This window comes from Phyllostomus hastatus, unplaced genomic scaffold, assembly GCF_019186645.2.
Source record: "Phyllostomus hastatus isolate PE091 unplaced genomic scaffold, TTU_PhHast_1.1 phas_scaffold_78, whole genome shotgun sequence".
NCBI classification, from domain to species: domain Eukaryota; kingdom Metazoa; phylum Chordata; class Mammalia; order Chiroptera; family Phyllostomidae; genus Phyllostomus; species Phyllostomus hastatus.
The window spans coordinates 30,420,877-30,439,831 of NW_025334041.1; the positions used below are offsets into that span (position 1 = coordinate 30,420,877).

At 37.7% G+C, this 18,955-nt stretch overlaps 2 pseudogenes; one reads left to right on the forward strand and one right to left on the reverse strand.

Annotated features, from left to right (window-relative positions):
* Positions 1–1,929: 1,929 nt before the first annotated feature.
* Positions 1,930–2,476, reverse strand: LOC123811946 (annotated as a pseudogene).
* A 15,462-nt stretch (positions 2,477–17,938) lies between these two features.
* On the forward strand, positions 17,939–18,727 carry LOC123811199 (annotated as a pseudogene).
* The last annotated feature ends 228 nt before the right edge of the window (positions 18,728–18,955 follow it).

Here is an 18,955-nt window from a genome sequence, read left to right on the forward strand (position 1 = left end):
TGGTGTGTTCTTCCTTGAGTCCAACTTCTTTGGGACTCTCTTTGAGCTTCCTGGACTTCCTGAAAGTCTATTTCCTTAACCAGATTGGGGAAGTTCTTCATTATTTTTTCAAATAAGTTTTCACTTTCTTCCTCTTCCTATTCTCCTCCTGGCACCTCTATGATTTGGATGTTGGGACAGTTAAAGTTGTCCTACAGGTTCCTAAGCCTCTCTTCATGTTTTTGAATTCTTATTTCTTCATTCTGTTCCAGTTGAATATTTATTTCTTTCTTCTGCTCCAAATCATTTATTTGAGTCCCGGTTTCCTTCCCTTCATTGTTGGTTCCCTGTACATTTTCCTTCATTTTGCTTTTCAGAACCTTCACTTTTCCTCTATTTTGTGTCCATACTCCACCATTTCTGCGAGCATCCTAATTACCAGTGTTTGGAACTGTGCATCCCATAAGTTGGCTATCTCTTCATTGCTTAGTTCTGTTTTTGGAGCTTTGATTTGTTCTTTCATTTGGGCCATATTTCTTTGTCTTCGCCCACCTGTTACATTGTAAGGGGCAGAGCCTTACATATTCACCAGGGTGGGGCAACCCACTTCTCTTCATGGTGCTGTATGTGGGAAAAGGGTCCAAGAGGGAACAATTCCTCTGGCTCAGCTCTCATCCCACTTTCTGTCACTTCCCCCACTACCCACAAGCCAATTGGGCCCTTCTGGTGCTGATTCCCAGGTGGGTGGGTTTGTGTATGTTCTAGGTCCCTGTGGGTCTCTCCAACAAGCTCTCCTGTGAGGCTGGGAGTTTCTCCTGTCACTGCAATCCCCACAGGTCTTTTCAGTCAGAGGTTTTGAGGTTTTATTTCCCTGCATTGGAGCCCTGGGTTGCATGGTGTGTCTTGCTCCCCAGTTGTTCCTCCCGGTTTACCCGCTCGTAAATTTAGGACCATCCAGTCCTTCAGTCACTGCCTTGCCTCATATCCTCTCTGCCCTGGCTGCCCATCTCTGCCCCTCCTACCAGTCTGGATAAATATTTCTTCCTTAACTCCTTGGTTGTTGGACTTCCATATTCTGGCACTATTTTCTGGCACTTCTGGTTATTTTTTTGTTTTTAAATTTATTGTTTGTCCTTCTTTTGGTTGTGTGAGGAGGCAAAATGTATCTACCCATTCCTCTATCTCAGCTGGAATTTTGCACTGAGTTATTTCAGGGGTGTCAAACTCACTTTCACTGGGGCCACATCAGCCTCGAGGTTGCCTTCAAAGGACTGAATGTAATTTTAAGATGGTTTAAATGTAACTACTCCTTAACAGTTAAGTGAGAGCTCAGTGCTGCTGTCAGGTGGAAACAAGGTGCCAGACCAGATAAAACAAGGTGGAGGACTGGATTCGGCCCATGGCCTTGTGTTTGCCACCTGTGTCTTAGATTGTTCAGAATGATGATATTGCATAAACATGGGCTTATCTATGGTTGTGAAATTATGGGAGGGGAAGGAAGAAAGTGAAGGAAGCAAAAACACTTACAGATGTATTTTATGTGTACACACATAAAACAACAAACAAACAAAACATATCCAGAATGAACCTTAGGCATATGAGTTAAACACAAAATCTGACTGAACAATGAGTATGAAGAAACTTCCTCACCTTGTTCTCTAATACAAAAGAAATAATATGCCATGATATCAATTTTTTCCTGATAAAGGAAGCAACTAAGAAAGCTTTATTTATCTGTTCAATGTAATCAGTGCTATAGATGAAGAAAACCCAACTGCCCCACTATTACTTTAAAAGGAATATATAAAAATTGATTTCCATTAAAATGTAGCTATTTTTTCACACTAAAATATAAAAACCAAGACCCAGATTATATATATAATCTGATCTACATCTATAGCTATCTATCAATCCTCTATCCATCTATATCAATGCAAACCATTACTGAACTTAATTTTCTGGACAAGAATTCCAAATTAGTCCCTCTTCAGAAAAAAGCCATTACAATGAAAACACTTTATATTGGCATGTTTTGCCGGCACCAGCTCTACCTCATTTGAATCTTTCCATTTCCATGGACACATTAATTCTCCATTGCTGTCTGTGGTACCAATTATTTTTTCAGTGTCAAAATCTCTGGCAAAACCCCTCAGTCTGTCAGGAGCATCTCTTTGTTGGTGTGCCATCATCAGATTCACTAGGAGATAAAGATTTTCTTTTTGTACCATCTTTTTATTTACCAGCTCCTTGAGAATTAAGAAATGTCTTAATAAATTCTGGACAATAGAGACTTCCTTCAGCTTCCCAATACTGTCAATATCTGTATTACCTTCCACTTCAGGAGATACTCCACCTTCCCATTCACTACACATGTGGTCTGTGCTTTTCCCACTACAAATCCTTCAGGCTCTGCCTCTTCAACATTTTCACTCCTTCCATTCTCTTTCTTTCTCTCTCTCTTTTTTTTTTCTTGCAATGTAGTTTTATTGGAGACCATTTTTACTGCAGCCTTGAAGAGCTATTGTAGTAGTCTCCTCTTATCCATGGGGTGTATGTTCCAGCACCGGCAGTGGGTGCCTGAGTCCACAGATTGAACCAAACACTATTTATACAGGGATGGGAAAAAGTAGGTTTACCGTTGTTCATATGGAAAATAATATAATAATTAATAAGCAATGATATAAGATTAAACTGTGTTTTGCATACTCAAAACTGTAAACCTAGTTTTTCTCATCCCTGTACTATGTTTTTTCCTATCCATACATACCTATGATAAGGTTTAATCTATAAATGGGCACAATAAGAGATTAACTACAATAACTAATAATAAAATAGACAATTACGTCAATGTACTATGATAAAAGTTATATGAATGGTCTCTCTCTCTCTTTGCCTCAAAATATCCTCTTGTACTGTACTCACTTTTTTACTTAAAGAGGTACTTTGTGACTTCTCTTAAACATATTCAAATTGCCAGCATGGCCACTATTGTGCTTTGGGACCATTATTAAGTAATTACTTGAACACAATCACTGTGATACCCTGACAGTCAATCTGACAACCCAGATGGCCATGAAGTGGCTAACAGGCAGGGAGCATGTACATCATAGACACACTGGATAATAGGATGAGTCGAGTCCTAGGTGGGACTGAGTAGGATGGCAGGAGACTTCTTCATGCTTCTCAGAATGACATGCAATTTAAAACTTAGGAATTGTTTATTTCTGGAATTTTCCATTTAATATTTCCGGACTGTAGTTGACCTTGGGTAACTAAAACCATGGAAAGTGAAACTGCAGGTAAGGAGAGGTTACTCTATTTTTCACCTCCAAACTGCCCCCTAGATGAGCCGCATCTCCAGCCCTGCTCATCTGAAGTTCAAGCTCCATTTTATTTTTAATTTTTATCTTACTGGACAGGAATAGATCAGACTGTAAGGTACAACCCCAATATCCTGGCAAAGTTCGGTATGGATACCTTGGGTGTCACCAATGTATCTCTCTCAGGCCCCAGCCTCAGGCCCCTGCCAATCACACTTCATTGCAGACAGCATCTAGTCATCACCTTTCTCCACACAGGCAAAAAAGTAGAATAGATGTCTCACAAGTCAAAGGCCCATCATATTTCAGGGAACAGTAATAAAGGCATGTCTTTGTGCATGAGAGTTCTCCCAACTCCTTGACACCTTGACCCTCACTTTTACAAGCCTTCCTCCTTTGCCCCCACCCCATAGGCTTAGATCTACCCTGGTCTTCTTTTTGACTTGGAGAGGAAAGAAGCCAAAGGAGCATAAAGCTCACTATTGATTGGACAAAAGACTGAGGAATTATCTATTTTCACAGGAACACCCACATACAACTGCTCTTTTGTTCTCATTAGGACCTCTCTGATGAACAATTCCTGACAGAGCTGTGCTGGAAGCGGCCAGGGGAATTCATTCTCTTTGTCTCTGACTTCGTTTGATCAAGGGACTGCTGGTGGTGAAGCAAGAAAGGTAAGCAAATTCCTGAGGCTACATAAAACTTACTTTTAAGTAGGCATTTCTAGGAGCTGCAGGCTGGTGCTGGTTTAACAGCCTGTTTCCTGCACGTCCACCATTTCACACTGACACCCCCAGCACGTGGCAGCATGTCATTGTGGGTGAAGTGCAGGCAGAGATGCACTGTGACTCCACTAGATTGATATATTTTCGATCAGCACAGAAATTGATATATTTTCTAAATATATTTGCACCATCGAGTTCTCTGTGTAGAAAAGAATCTTTTAAAAGAGTATTTATTGGGTTTTCGTCTGCTTGTGACAATAATGAAAGCTCCACTTTAGAAAAACCTCAAAAGCAAAAGAAGGAAAATAAAAATCATGTATCATTCCACCTCACAGAGAGAATAATGTTAACATATTGAAGTATTTCCTTTGAGTTATGAGAAACAAGTGGAGAGTTACCACAATTGGGATCACATTAAATTATATATGCATTTTTGTATCTTACCTTTTATTCAACACTATTTATTCATTTAACATTTAAAAAATATTAATGGACCATTATAAAACAGAACCACATTTGTCTCTAAATATTATGAGTATTTTCCAATGATATTAAATGCTCTTCAAAGACATGATTTTTAAAAAACAATGTTCAAATATTTACTATTAAATAACAGACTAAATTATTATTCAATTTTCAAACATACACATTATTTTGTTTTATAATAGCTTTATTAACTTATGACACACTGCACATATTTAAAGTGTACAATTTGCTAAGTTGTGACCTATGAGTGTACCTGTAAAACCACTATCACAGTAAAAATAATGAAAACATGCATCACCTGAAAGAGTTTTCTCATGCTGTTTTGTAATCCCTCCCTCTGCCCTTCTCCATAATCACCCCCATCTCCAGGCAACACTGATCTGTTTTCTGTCACTACAGATTAGTTTGGATTTTCTAGACTGTTTTATAGATGGGATAAAAAACTACGCACTCTCTTTTTTTCTGACTTCTTTCATTCGTCATAATTATTTTAAGATTCATTTATATTGCTGTACAATTAGCAGTTGCTTCCTCTTATTACTGAGTAGTATTCCATTATATGGATATGCCACAATTTATTAATCCATTCACTTACTTGGTGATGGATATTTTTGTTGTTTCCATATTTTTATTATCACAAATAAAACTGCTATGGAGGTTATATGTACTTTTGTATAACATATTGTTTTTTTCTTGGGTCATGTATACAAAGACTTATACGAAAATATTTGTAGCATCTGAGGATGCAATGTCTCAGTCATATGATGTGTGTGTGTTTCTAAGAAACTGCCAAACTGTTTTCTAAAGTGTCTGAACCATTTTCATTTGCACCAACTGTTCATGAGAGTTCCAGTTGCTCCATATCTTTGTCAACACCTGTTGACATGTTCAGTGTTTTAATTTTAGATACTGAAATAGGTACATGGTGGTATCTCATTGTGGTTTTATTTTGCATACCTGTGATGACTAATAATGTTGAGCATCTTTTTATTTTCTTTGCAGTTGATTGGGTAGATTTCTCAAATCTTCAATCAGGTTTAACCTGAAGTAGTGACTTTCAATCACAGAAGAATACTTCAAAATGTAAATTCTTAGAAAATTATTTATTTAATAATATACTTCTGCCATATATTATTCCTATTCAAAACACTCAAGGATGCAGTAGAAATAAAAGAGTAGTCTTATCAATAGATAATTAACAGGTGGTGATGATGATAATTTAAAAGTCTTACCTAATCATTAGGTGGATGACTCCAAAACAAATATTTTTTAAGGAGGAATACCATCGTTTTAAGCTCCTACCACCACTCTCTAAAAAACCAAAGATCCCGAGGTCATAACAATTGTGATATTACTTTATTCTTTTCCTCAGAAATCTTCTCACTTCTTCAAGGTCAGTCCTGCTCAGCAATTCTTTTCTTTATTGTTATTCAATTACAGTTGTCCCCATTTTACCCCATGGCTCTCCCCTGCCCTGCCCACCCCCCTCTCCACATTCAGTTTTACCCTCACAGTTGTCCTTGTCCATGGGTCCTTTATACGTGTTCCCTGACTTGACCTTTCCTGACTTGAGTCTTTGATCACTTCTGGCTCATTTCTCCCAGCCCATTTCTCCCTCAAATCTCTTATCTCACTCTATTTTACCCCTAACCCATTCTCACCCTCAAAGAAGATGATCTGCTTCTTATGTCATCCAGAGAATAATCTGTTGGGTATGATTTCTATTCCCTTCTTTTCTCCATTTTACAAGCATATCTGCTTTTTTCACCCACGATCCTTCCCACTGACTTGTGTACTCCTCTTACCTAAGGCCAGCACTGCCTCCAGTAGGCATCTAGTATCTATTATCTGTTTCTTTCCTGTATCTTCAGTTCTTACCTCACTATTGACTCCTTTCCTTATGCATCCAAACCTGTTTAAGATTCTTGCAGTTTAAGATAAAAACCCTCCCTCCATTATATGTTCTTTAGATAAAGTCTTCCTTTCCTTCCTACTTTTCTTCTTTCAGAGCTAAGCTCTCAGGAAACACAGATTACCCCATTTCCTTTTCCTCATCATCCATTCATACCTTAATCACCACGGTGTGGTTCAGTTCACTCCACAGACTATTTTTGCTGGGAACATCGAAGGTCTCCTCATGGTCAAAGGCAGAGGACTCTTCAGCCCAGACCTTACTCAACATTATATATATTTGAGCTTCTTAAGTAACTCTCTCTTCAGTTGGTTTTGGTTCAACATTTCTCCACAATTTCATCCTGCAGTTCTCTTAAAATTGTTAAAGTGGTTTCTATTATCCACACAGGACCTTTGAATGATCTAGCCTCTTTCTACATATTGTAGTCCAAAAAGATTAAACCAACTGTTTGCATTGCCTCCACACACTGTGACGTCTTATACTTCTCAAACTTTGCTCATGGTGTTACTTCTACCTGGAAAGTGTTTTATTCTTTATTTGCCCAGGTTACTTTAGTGAAATGGAAGACTTTTCACACAATAAAGGAGCTATCAAGAAACTATCATAACCTTGTAACATTTCTACTAAATCTTTCTTCTGTTCCTGATTTACTTAAGGACAAAATACATCACCACAAATCATCAGTTCATTATACATCCACAAAGCCTTGTCTGATTTCTGATAACTAACTACCATCTATCACTATCCTTTCTTCTTTAAAGGCTTTATATATGCTTTCCTATTTGTCTATCTTAAATTACTAGAATTAACTCCAAAATAAAACTCTTTGAGAAATACTCGCTCTTTTCTTCAAGGAATTCACTTTGTATGGTATTTATAGAAAACTTTCAGAGTACAAAGAAAAATTAGAGATGATTAAAGTCTTTTTGGAAAGTACAAGATCAATTCTTTCATCCAATTTCCTATGGCCATGAACTTAAAGATTCTATTCCTGTGAAGAGCTAGATCTCTCAAGATGATGACATGGCTTCTGTTGTATGTGGGATTAAAATTGATTTTTCGTGTGGTAGAGCATTAGTACTAGAAGGAATATTGGCCATCACTCTCTTCTGTTACAGAGCAGAAGAAACTATTTAGAACGATCTTCTAAAAAAAAAAATAATGGCATTCCCACGATGGTCTAGCATGTTTATAGTAGAATTGTGTCCCCTAATGCCCATTAAAATACAATTTTCAATATTTTTCAATGACTTTATTTTTCAACATTTTCAACACTGATTAATGGTCTGCAAGATTTACTTTTAATTTGTTAATTTTGGAGCAACTGGGAAATGGAGAATTTTATACAATGCAAGCAAAAGTGAAAACAACATATTCAAAACTTGAAAACCAGGTTAATCTTTTCAAATAATCACTCATTTTATCCTAGACTAGGAGGGATCAGGCCCTGGAGAATGAGTACATGATACAGGACGATTTAATTCAATCTTTTCTTATACTTCTGATGAGCCTGAATAAATAGGCTTTCTGGTTACTGCCTACATTCAAATCTATCCTTCATATGTACTAAAACATAAGTCTATGGCTTCTCTCATTTCGAGTATATTTTGAGCTTTCCACAAGGATTTCCAAGTATGTATTATTTCTCAGATGAGCTAACATAGCCATCAGTACATGAACCTCTTGCTTAAATAAGTGGAAAGTAAATCTTTTTCATCCGGATCTGTTTTATTACCATTCTCACTACTCTATTTTGGAGCTTTCTAACTGTCCAATGATCAAGACAAGATCTGTAATAATTTGTGAACCCCCACCAATTAAGAAACTGATAAAGTACCAGGGACAGTAACTTGACACAGATGCTCATGAACAATCTCAGACACATCAGTCCCTTTGAGATCACACTGAAAATGCCATCCCAATGCTGATTGGTAGATCACCATCAGACTCCAAGTCAGATAGCAGTTTTTACAGATCTAACTACTGTTGTTCAACTGGGTGTCCATGGAAACTGAAAAGTTGGGTTTTTGCCTAGAGAAGTGGAAAGAAAACCAAGTCATTTGGTTTCTATGTGGTTTCTAGGAAGCTAAGAAAAATTTTTTTGGCAAATGATAAAAACAAGAATGGCAAAGGCTATGATTACCTTGGTCAATTCTTGATCTTATCAAGAAATATTCTCTACATATATATATATTACTTAAAAATACAAAAATATTGTAAATGAAGGAGTACCAGATTCTAGGGTTATTTGATTCTTGGTTAGATTTAAAAGAGTGACCAATATATGCAGCAAAATCTAATAGGTTAAAAAGTCCTTGGATTCATTACATATGGAAAATGTTTTTCATCCACAAATTCAACAGTTCCAAGTAGAAAGAAAAGGCTAGTATTTAATAAGGGCGGAGGAGACTGAAACACCTATTCATTAATCCTATAGAAATATTTGTCACTCATATGTGGTTTAGGGAGTTGGGTAAAAATAATTTTCCTAAAAATGTGTTCATCTGGACATGGATCTTTATCTATCTGAGCAACTAAATATGACATAACAGTAGGCAGGGGACTTACACAATGAACTCCCTGATAGACATGGATGCAAAAGTGACAACTTGGCACATGTTGGCATGATTTCACAGCATCTGTTGTCCTGCCATCAGCTAGAAAATAACTCCTGGCAGACCCCCCTCTCTCAATAATTGCACAAAATTAGCCAGGTCAAGAAAGGTGGTATACATGAGTTACAACCAACAGTTGGCCTGACCTCAGCTGTTCAGTATTTAGGATAATTAATGCTGCTTTTTAGCTTGTCTTAGAATACTTAGGAGAAATACCTATAAAAATTGAGCTTCAACAGGAAAAATCAAAATTGGCTTTATCCATGAGTCACAGCTAAATTCCCACAGAGGCCAAGTGGGGAATGAAAATCAATGTATGGAACTGAGCAGGAGCAAAACAATAGCACTAGTGTGATGATCAACACCACTGACACACAGGCTTGGGGATGGGGAATAACAGGGATTAATGACAACTGTAGCAAAGAGTAGAACACATTTCTCCTCGGAAGGGAACAACCACTGCTCCAGTCTAGTCATTTAATGCCATGTCTTCAGATATTTCAAAGAGGCTAGGTTTGGTTTCCCCATATCTTGCTGGAGTCCCCAGAATGATTTATTATTTAAGGAAAGAATAGTAAAAGGGATGTGGACACAACTATTACACATACATAAGTCATTATGCTCTATAATTTTTGTACAAATCACAAGTCTGTATGGAAATGTAATGCAAATGCTCAAACACACACACATGTAAACATACCCACACTCAGGGTACAATGCCTAGAGATAGGGCATTGGAAAGTTAGGGTTAGTTAATATACAAAAACTAAAACATGAGCAGAGTCCAATGGGGAAGGGAGTGTTTTCCTGCTTCACTTTCTTTCTTCATGTTCCTAGACCATCACCTATGTGTGTTTTGGTTTTGTGTTTAGGCTTTAAGTCCTCAAGAGGTGATAGTGAAGAAACACATAAGGTTATTGCTCACTTTTCCTCTGCCTATAGAAGAGTTATTTCATTATATTTCATTATATTTCATTTCACATTGGTCATGTTTTCTAATCCAAAAGCTTTCCTTGTTTCCCAATACCTGAAAAACCAAGTCCCAACTATTTAGTTCAGGCCCAACAAGCTTCCCAGATATGCTTGCCTGCCAAACACACATTTAGCTTTCACCTGACCTCTGCATAATCCCTTGTCACCCTCTGCCATATTATACTACCTCTAAATGATGCTTTTTTCTGTGTCCCTCTCTATCAAACACCTACTCATCCTTTAAGGTTCACTTAAAATCCCACCTTTAAAATCCCACAACGATCACAGCCAACATTTATCCCGTTTACCTAAACACCAATTCCCTATGAAACAGATATTTTTATTAACACCTGATTTATAGGTGAGGACTTTGGGAATCACAGCTATGGAAAAGAAAATAGATCATTTTCCTGATAGAAAAATAACAAGGAGGGAACTCATTGGAGAACCTGGATTATTTGCTCATCCCTGACCAATTACTGTGGCCAGACCTTGTATTACATAGTGTGATATTACGAGGTCAGGTGAGCCAAACCTCAAGTCATACTAGCAGATGTCAGAGGGGAGGGGAGGTTCCCCAAAGAAAGCTGGGTTTACCTAATGTAAGAAAGAATGCTGGGAAGGCAAAAACAAAATATTCACTCTTCTTCTCATAAGGAGAACTGTTAACTCTCTAGCTTCTGCTGCAAGATTACTGTAACCCCCTGCTTTCCTTCCTTAGGTAAAGTGAGACTTCTAGTCAAAATGATGCAGGGGGTGTACACTTTAATATACCCTCACTGTTCCAAACTGATGAAAATGAAATATAAAATAGAATATTTTTTAAAGAACTGGTTAAAAAATAAACATCTTTGTAGGCCAAAAACAACCAAAGAAACACAAAGGTCTAAACAGAGCTATAGTTGGTAGACATTTCACAAGTTCAATATTTAAAGTTGAGAGCAAGCTGGACTCTGCCCATTTCCAACTCAATTCTCAATCCTCTATGTTATCAGCTCCTCTGATCATGTGACGGTGACATGTGAAAGAAGACTGGAAAAAACTATTACTGACCAGCAACTAGGACTATGCCTTTAACAAGGTGAAAGTCTGCAGGACAAATACAGCTTTTTGATAAAGTCTGCTGCTGGCTCACAGAATACTGTGATATCCCCAGTATTAAGGTGATTCCTCAAAGTGATATCATCATTTCTGGTTCTGAATAGAGGTACATGATGAGCCAGGTAAGGCCACCACCAAACTGTTGGACAAGGAGATGTGAGCACAGTGTAGGGAGGGTCTTAATCAAATACCTCCAACTGAAAGTGAACCTATGCACTGAAGTGCCAAAATATTTGAGGAAATATAACACTGGGAAAGACTAAATAATGAAAACATGAATTTGCTCCAGATGAAAATAATTTATGAGATAGTCTTGTGAAGACTTTAAAATAAGTTTAGAATTTTCAAGTAGAATACAAAGGAATGATTTTCTTTTTTTTTTTCAAAGAAGAGTAGAAAATGATGAAACAAAAACAGGCAAATAAAATTAGTACTGAATACAATTTAAAAGAGAATTAGAACCACCATGAGATTTTCCTTCATATGCACTAGGATGACTAAAATCAAAAAGTCAGATAATGAGTATTAACAAAGACATAAAGAAATTAGAGCCCTCTTACACTGCTCATGGTAATGTAAACTGGTGCAACACTTTGGAAAGTAGGATGACATGTCCTGAAACAATTAAATGCTGAGTTACCATTTGACCCAGTAATTCTACTCCCAGGTATATACCTAAGAGAAATGAAAACATATGTACTTACAGAAACTTGTACATGAATGTTTATAGCAGTATTATTCATGATCATCAAAAGGTGGAAACAACCCAGATGTCCATCAACTGATGAGCAGATAAACAAACTTGGAATAGCCATATAATAGCATATAAGACTCAGCCATAAAAGGAAATGAAGTATGGATACATGCTACATCATGAGTAAATCTTGAAAACTTTATACTAAGTAAAAAAAAAACTTAGTCACAAAAGGACCACATGTTATATGATTCTGTGCATACTAAAATCCAGAATAGAGAAAGTTATAGGACAGAAAGTAAATTAGGGTTTGATTAGAGTTGGTCTGAGAGGCAGGAGGAAGATGGAAGAATAGGGTGGTGATAGCTAAAGGGTACCAGATTTCTTTTCGAGGTGATTAAAATGTCCTAAAATTGATTGCGGGGAAGGTTGCACATATCTGTGTCAAGCCCTCTAAAGTTCTCCTAAAATTTTTTACTTTGGAATTTTCCCTTCACCAAAAAGTTTTAAAGCATACTATAAACATTTGTTGAGACTGGATGAATTTTCTGTAATCGCCACCAGGTAACATTAGTGCCCCATGCCTATTCATGTTTATAATCTCATTCTCACCACATGAAAAGCCAAAAGGCCTCTAGACAAGTAACACAAATTACAGATTCAGAATCATTAAGATTCGGATTCAGTCATTAGAGATTCAGAGTCACTAAAAAGATGATGGGGAAACCTAGCTACCACACAGTGAATGATTCTAAAAAGAAACCAGACTCAAAGCACCTGCCCACAGAAGTCAGGAACACATTCACCCTGGGAGTGGAGGTACTGTGAGTCTTGGTTTGTATATACCATCTTGTATAGCCAAAGGAGAAATTGAAACTCTGCATTGCTGTCTTTTCATTAGACTTCAACAGCCAGTTGCAGTGACCAACCATAGAGAACAATGGAACACATGGGATTCCAACGTCATCCACAGGGTGCTGACAGCAGTCTGTCCACTTCTAAATAACCCTGAGTAAACCCATATAATTAATGGGGTGATGTCAAGACAGGGCCACTTCCTGACAGATTGCCACAGGCTCTGGACAGAGCCCTGTCCTGCTAACACTTTATGGAAAAATGAGAATAAAAAGATATTCTGCAAATGTATCAGATTGGTAGTTAAAAACAAACTAGAAAAGACAGCAAACACAGGATGAGAGAATCAAGATCCAAAACGCTGAACTATTTGGCTGAATGTTTAACATGATTGTTACAAAGGGGGAAATAAGTTCCTGCACTCTGGCCCACACACACACACAAAAAAAACAGCACAGTGTACTAATACAGGATGGGAGAGGTGTGGAACAGTGTGTGTGTATGTTATGTGTTTCAAAGAATCAGCCTTGAACTGGCTTGAATTAACCACCATTCAAAGAAGAAATATTAATTATTAATAAACAAAACTGTTTATTCTCATTTTAATCAAATAAATTAAAATTAAAACAAGATCTACCAACTTGATCTACCAACTTGATAAAGATAGGAAGAATAGCAAACCTCATGTTGTATGAGAAAGGTGTGAAGAAATAGGCTTTCTCATATACTTCACATCACAGTATGAATTGGTAAGTTTTGCAACAATTTGGTGATATGTATTGGAAATTATAAAACTATGCAGCCATTTTATTCAAATAATTACACATCTGCAAATTTACTTACATAATTAAGGATGCACATAAGTTTTTAGCTACTGGCACATTAACCACAGCATTCATTTTTTCCAGCTGTACTGAAATATTATTGACATATACCATATGGAAGATTAAGGTGTACAGTGTAATATTTGATACATATATATTGAGGTACTGTTAGCACAACAAAGTTAGTTAATACAATATTCACCTCATATAACTACCATTTCTTCTTTTTGTTATGGTTCTCAACATTTGAGAACCACTACTCCCTTAAGAACATTCAAGTATATACTACAGTATTTTTAACTATAGTCACCATGCTGTACATTAGATTCCCCAGAACTTACTCATCTTACAACTGGAAGTCTGTACACTTTGACCAACATCTCCCCACTTTCTCCAGCCCCCAGCCCCCTGCAACCACCATTCTATAGTGATCATTCAGTATCTGCTGGGGACTGGTTCCAGAACCCCAATGCCTCACCCCACCCTTCATATCCCAAAACCCACAGATGCTCAAGTCCCTCATATAAAATGGTGTAGCATCTGCATATAACCTATATTTGTATATAGGCTACAGCAAGGTACATCTACCCATCACTTCACATGAATTCAAGGTAGTGCTTGGCATGTGTCAAATTCAAGTTTTGCTCTTTGGAACTTTACAGAATTTCTTTTTCCAGATAGTTTCAATCCATGGTTGATTGAATCTGCAGATTTGAAACCTGAGGCTAGGGGGACCAGGTATACTCTCTCCTTGTACATGAGTATTTTTGCAAATAATGCAGTGAACATGAGGATGCTTACAGTTCTTCAAGATCCTGATTTCATTTCCTTCAGATATATATCCAGAAGCAGGAATTGCTGGATCATTTGGTAGTTCTATTTTTAATATTTTGAGGAACCTCTATATTGTTTCCCATAGTGGCTGCACTAATTTACATTCCCACCAATAGTACACAAATGTTCCTTTTTCTGCATACCCTTACCAATACTTATTCTTGTCTTTTTGATAATATGAGTTCTAACAGCTGTGAAGTAATATCTCATTGTGGTTTTAATTTGCTTTTTCTTGATGATTAGTGGATGATGGATATCTTTTCATGTACCTGCTGGCCATTTGTTTATCTTCTTTGGAGAAATGTTTATTCATATCCTTTGTCTATATTTCAATGAACTACCATTGTGGTTGTGGTTGCAGTTGCTGAGTTGTAAGATTCTCAGTATAGTTTGGATATTAGCTTCTTATCAGACAAATTGTTTGCCAATACTTTCTCACATTCTATAGGTTGCCTTTTCATATTTTTATTGTTTTCTTTGTTGTGCAGAAGCTTTTTAATTTGGCGTAGTCCTACTTGCTTATTTTTGATTGAATGGCTTGTACTTTTGTCATTATTGTTCTCTTGTTGCTTATTGAAGCTGTCTCATTTGTGTAATTAAAAATAATATTTACTTTAAAATACTTCAGTGTTGCAGGTGAAAGCAAGGTCAGTATGAGTCCACAGGATGCAATGACTGTGAAAATATCTAAATTTGGCTACATTGACAGAGAACAGTATTTTCTTCTTAAAGAGGCCATAGTAATGTTCAACAATGCCCAGATCAGACATGATGTGGAATATAGAGCTCCTTCCATTTTGGGGAGCCACACTTTGGTGGGGACATTGACATGGAGACCTTTGAAGTGTATTTAGAGAAAAGCTGGTAGAACAGTGACAGAATCCAAAATCACTTCATAATAGGGATGGTGGAGAGAACTGTGGACATCTAGCTTAGAAAGAAGACTTAGAGGAACATAATAACTGTTCCTCTAAAACTTTAAAAATTAAAGTTTTATCACTTAAAATAATAATCATAACTAACCTCTGTTACTATATACTCATTAATCCTCACCACAGCTTTGTAAGAGAGGCACTAAAATTATTCTCCCTTTACAGATAAGGGAACTGAGGCTCAGCAAGGTCAGATAAGGTGCCCAAAGTCATATATGCATTAATGATAGAGCCAGCATTCAAACAGAATCGGTCTATCTCACATCCCAACAAAGGAAAAGGGACTGGGGCTTGTTTCTGTGGCTCCTGATGAATAGAATTGGGACCATAGCAGGTGTCTCTACACTCAGAGATTTATCACAGAAAAATCAAAACTGTCCAACTATGCAGTGGGTTGCCATGGAAGATAATGAATGTCCCTCTCTATACTAATTTATCTATTTATTTTTGTTTAATCAAATAATTTAATCAAGTTAACAGTAAGCAGTAAAAGTATAATTACATGAAAGCCTCATATTTTACATGTTTAAATTATTTTTCATTGTCTTTATTTGTAAAGTGTTGATAGTTGGACTCACTCTTGAATCTTCTTTCTAGGGGTGGAATAAGGTACCTATTGCTCTGGGTTGCCATTCACATTGAATTTATGGCTTGTCCAAATGAACTTATGAGCAGTAGGTGGTTTTGCTGTCGGAGGACCATCAGTCAGTCACACAGGGAGGCCAGCCATGCCATTCGTGGGCACCAGGCCTCCACCCACATCAGAAAATGTGTTTTTGCCATTCATTTCAGTAGTGTTATATGTATAACCCATCAGTGACAGCCAAAACACTGCTGTTGTCTTCATAGTCTTTGTTCCCACATTTTTCTTCTCTTCCCCCACTAATGTTCCAACCCTCATCTCATTTTCCCTGAAGAGAATTCACAAACAGCCTCAGAGGCCTCAGTGGCCACTGACTTGTGGCAGCCCACACTTCTGGACCTGCAAGGCGCTCCATCTTGTGCTACAGGCCTGGCCCTCTAGGTGCATCACTCCTGTCCCTATATGCCCTTAATGTAGAATCAGTGACACTCATGAGTGACGTCAGAGGGATCTCAGACTTCAGTATGCATGAGTATTACCTGGGAGATCTTGATAAAACCAGATTTTCTCCCTCCCAGCCATGTATTCTGCTTCAGAGGGCCTGGGGTGGTAAGATCCAGAAATTTGTAGTTCTGTCAGGCTCCCAGATGATACCAATGATTCTGGTCACACACTGAGGCTTTTTTAAACCCTAAAATACTATTATTTTCTAAAAATCAAATTCTATGGGTTAGACAAAATTTGTGTCACTCACAACCTCTGTCACGGAATTGCATACATCCTGCACCTAAACCATATGTGTTGTTTGCTTGCTTGTTTCTTATTCATGTTACCAGTCAGTAAGGTATCCTATACGTTTTTTAAGTAATCTTTGGATAGCTGTGTTTTTAAAAAATTTCCAGAGATTGTTAATACATCAGAGACAGGTCTCTCCCTCCCTCCCTCTCTCTCTCTCTCTCTCTCTCTCTTTCTTTCTTTCTCTCTGTCTTAGAAATCCATCTATATTTCTGGTAAAGAATGAATAAAAGTAAACCTCATTAAATTATGAGACAAGGGACTGATAAATCTTAGCAACTTCTGATTATCCGAGAGGAAATGTACTTCTCTAGAATGATTCACTCTTCAGCTGTCTAGCTCAGTTTGGAATGGGAAATGAAATTGCTATTGTTTGCCAAGAAATAAGGACGATGACCATATGTTATAGCCATGTTTTATTATTTTCAACAGTGGCAAACTCAGCATTAAATAGTGTTAATTTTTCAGAACTTTCAAACCCTACTCATATTTATCTTAAGGGAAGCTTTATTCACTTTTTGATGAGGTAAAAATTGCCCAGTGTCTTTAAAATAAGCAAAACAATCTAAAATCAAATATTAAGGAGAAAAAAAAGAGCTCTCTATAATTGCACCACGGGGCCCTTTGCTTCCTGGAGAGCAGCTCATACAATGCCCACAGCTGCTTCTTTACACACAGGACTGTCCGCCGCCAACCTGAACAGCCAGCATCCCCATATAAGAACCGCAAGTGGCTTTTAAGTTGATAAGATAGAGTTTAGCTGCTGTATTTTATGACATAATTTAGCCGGTGTTCCTTTACAGAGTGCCACTGGCTGGCCAACTTTTAAGTCATAAACATTTGATTGTGGAGTAATTTAATTTAATGATTTGTTTAATCTTCAAATCACAAGAGGCTGTTTTCAAAACACTTTGTTGCCACGTTGATCCGTTTTTAACTTACAGGACCAATAACTGATACTGAAATGCAGTAGGGGAAAAAATTGACAATGAACTTCTTTCTAAAAGAAATGGCACCTGAACAGAATATCAGATTTATGCAATAACTCCCCAGATAACAGACATATTTAAACTACCTCACCTTTAAAATCACAAGCATTTTGGCCTCAGACAGGTACTTCAGTTGGTTAGAGCAGGGGTCACCAACCCCTGGGGCCACAGACTGGTACTGGTCTGTGGCCTGTTAGGAACCAGGCAGCACAGCAGGAGGTGAGTGGATTAAAATCAAGGGTCAGGCAGCGGCACAGCCGGGCCACAGTAAGGCGGAGAAACTGGCACCCACTGCCACAGCTGCACCAGCCCGTCTAGCATGACCCATGTGGGCCCCACCTTGGCCGTGATGATCCACGGCCTCCAGAGCAACCACCAGGACTTCTTTTTTGGGCTCTGGAAGCTGACCACTACCAAGACCCACATCGTGAAGTTGGCAGACGTGGAGAAGTTAGCTGATGAATTGCATATGCCATCCTTACCCAAAATGATGTTCAGAGATAATATTGTAAGAATCTAGCACTGTTTTGACTTTGGGATTGAGTTCAATGCTACAGATGCTTTAAGATATGTAAACAGCTACTAAGGAGTGCTCAAAGTAGCCTGAGCAGAGAATGGCAGGAAAGCAGGACAGAGGGTGAACACTCCAAGGAGGTTATTAAACCACACGATTGGACCTATGCAACAGATTACAAGGGAACATTACTTGGAGAATCACTCAAGTTAAAGGTTGTGCCTACAACAGATCATATAGAGAAACTGAAAGCCAGAGAACAGATTTAGTTTTTTGAAGATATTCTTCTGTTTGAGGATGAACCTCATGATCTTGGAGTTTCAAGTCTGTGTGAAAATCAGAGTAATGCCTTTCAGTTTTTTCCGGCTACTGTTGAGGGTTTTTTGAGAATTGATGAAGTGCTTATCAGAATGAATGACATGAGACTTTACCACGAGGCTGACAAGTACATGTTACAAGAATATATGTCACAAGAGCAAAATTGCTAATTTAACACATCTTCTGCCTTCCTTCTTCACAGAACTCAATGAAATGGCACAGTATTTACCTATCAAGGAGGCAGCAGACACACAAGAAAATGCACCTGTGGAATAGAATGTGATGTGCCACATGCTCACTGTGGAATCTGATGGAGACCTTGTATGTGTGGACAGGGGTATTTTTATTATGAGAATTAATTGCCTTGTCTATGTGCAGATTTTCAGTAGCCTTAAAGGAAAACAAACAAAAGATTGTTGCAAGAAAAAGTAATAAAGTCAAGGTGGAATATCCTGAGGTTGCCACATAAGCACTGAAAAGCCTGCTTCCATTTCCAACATTCTA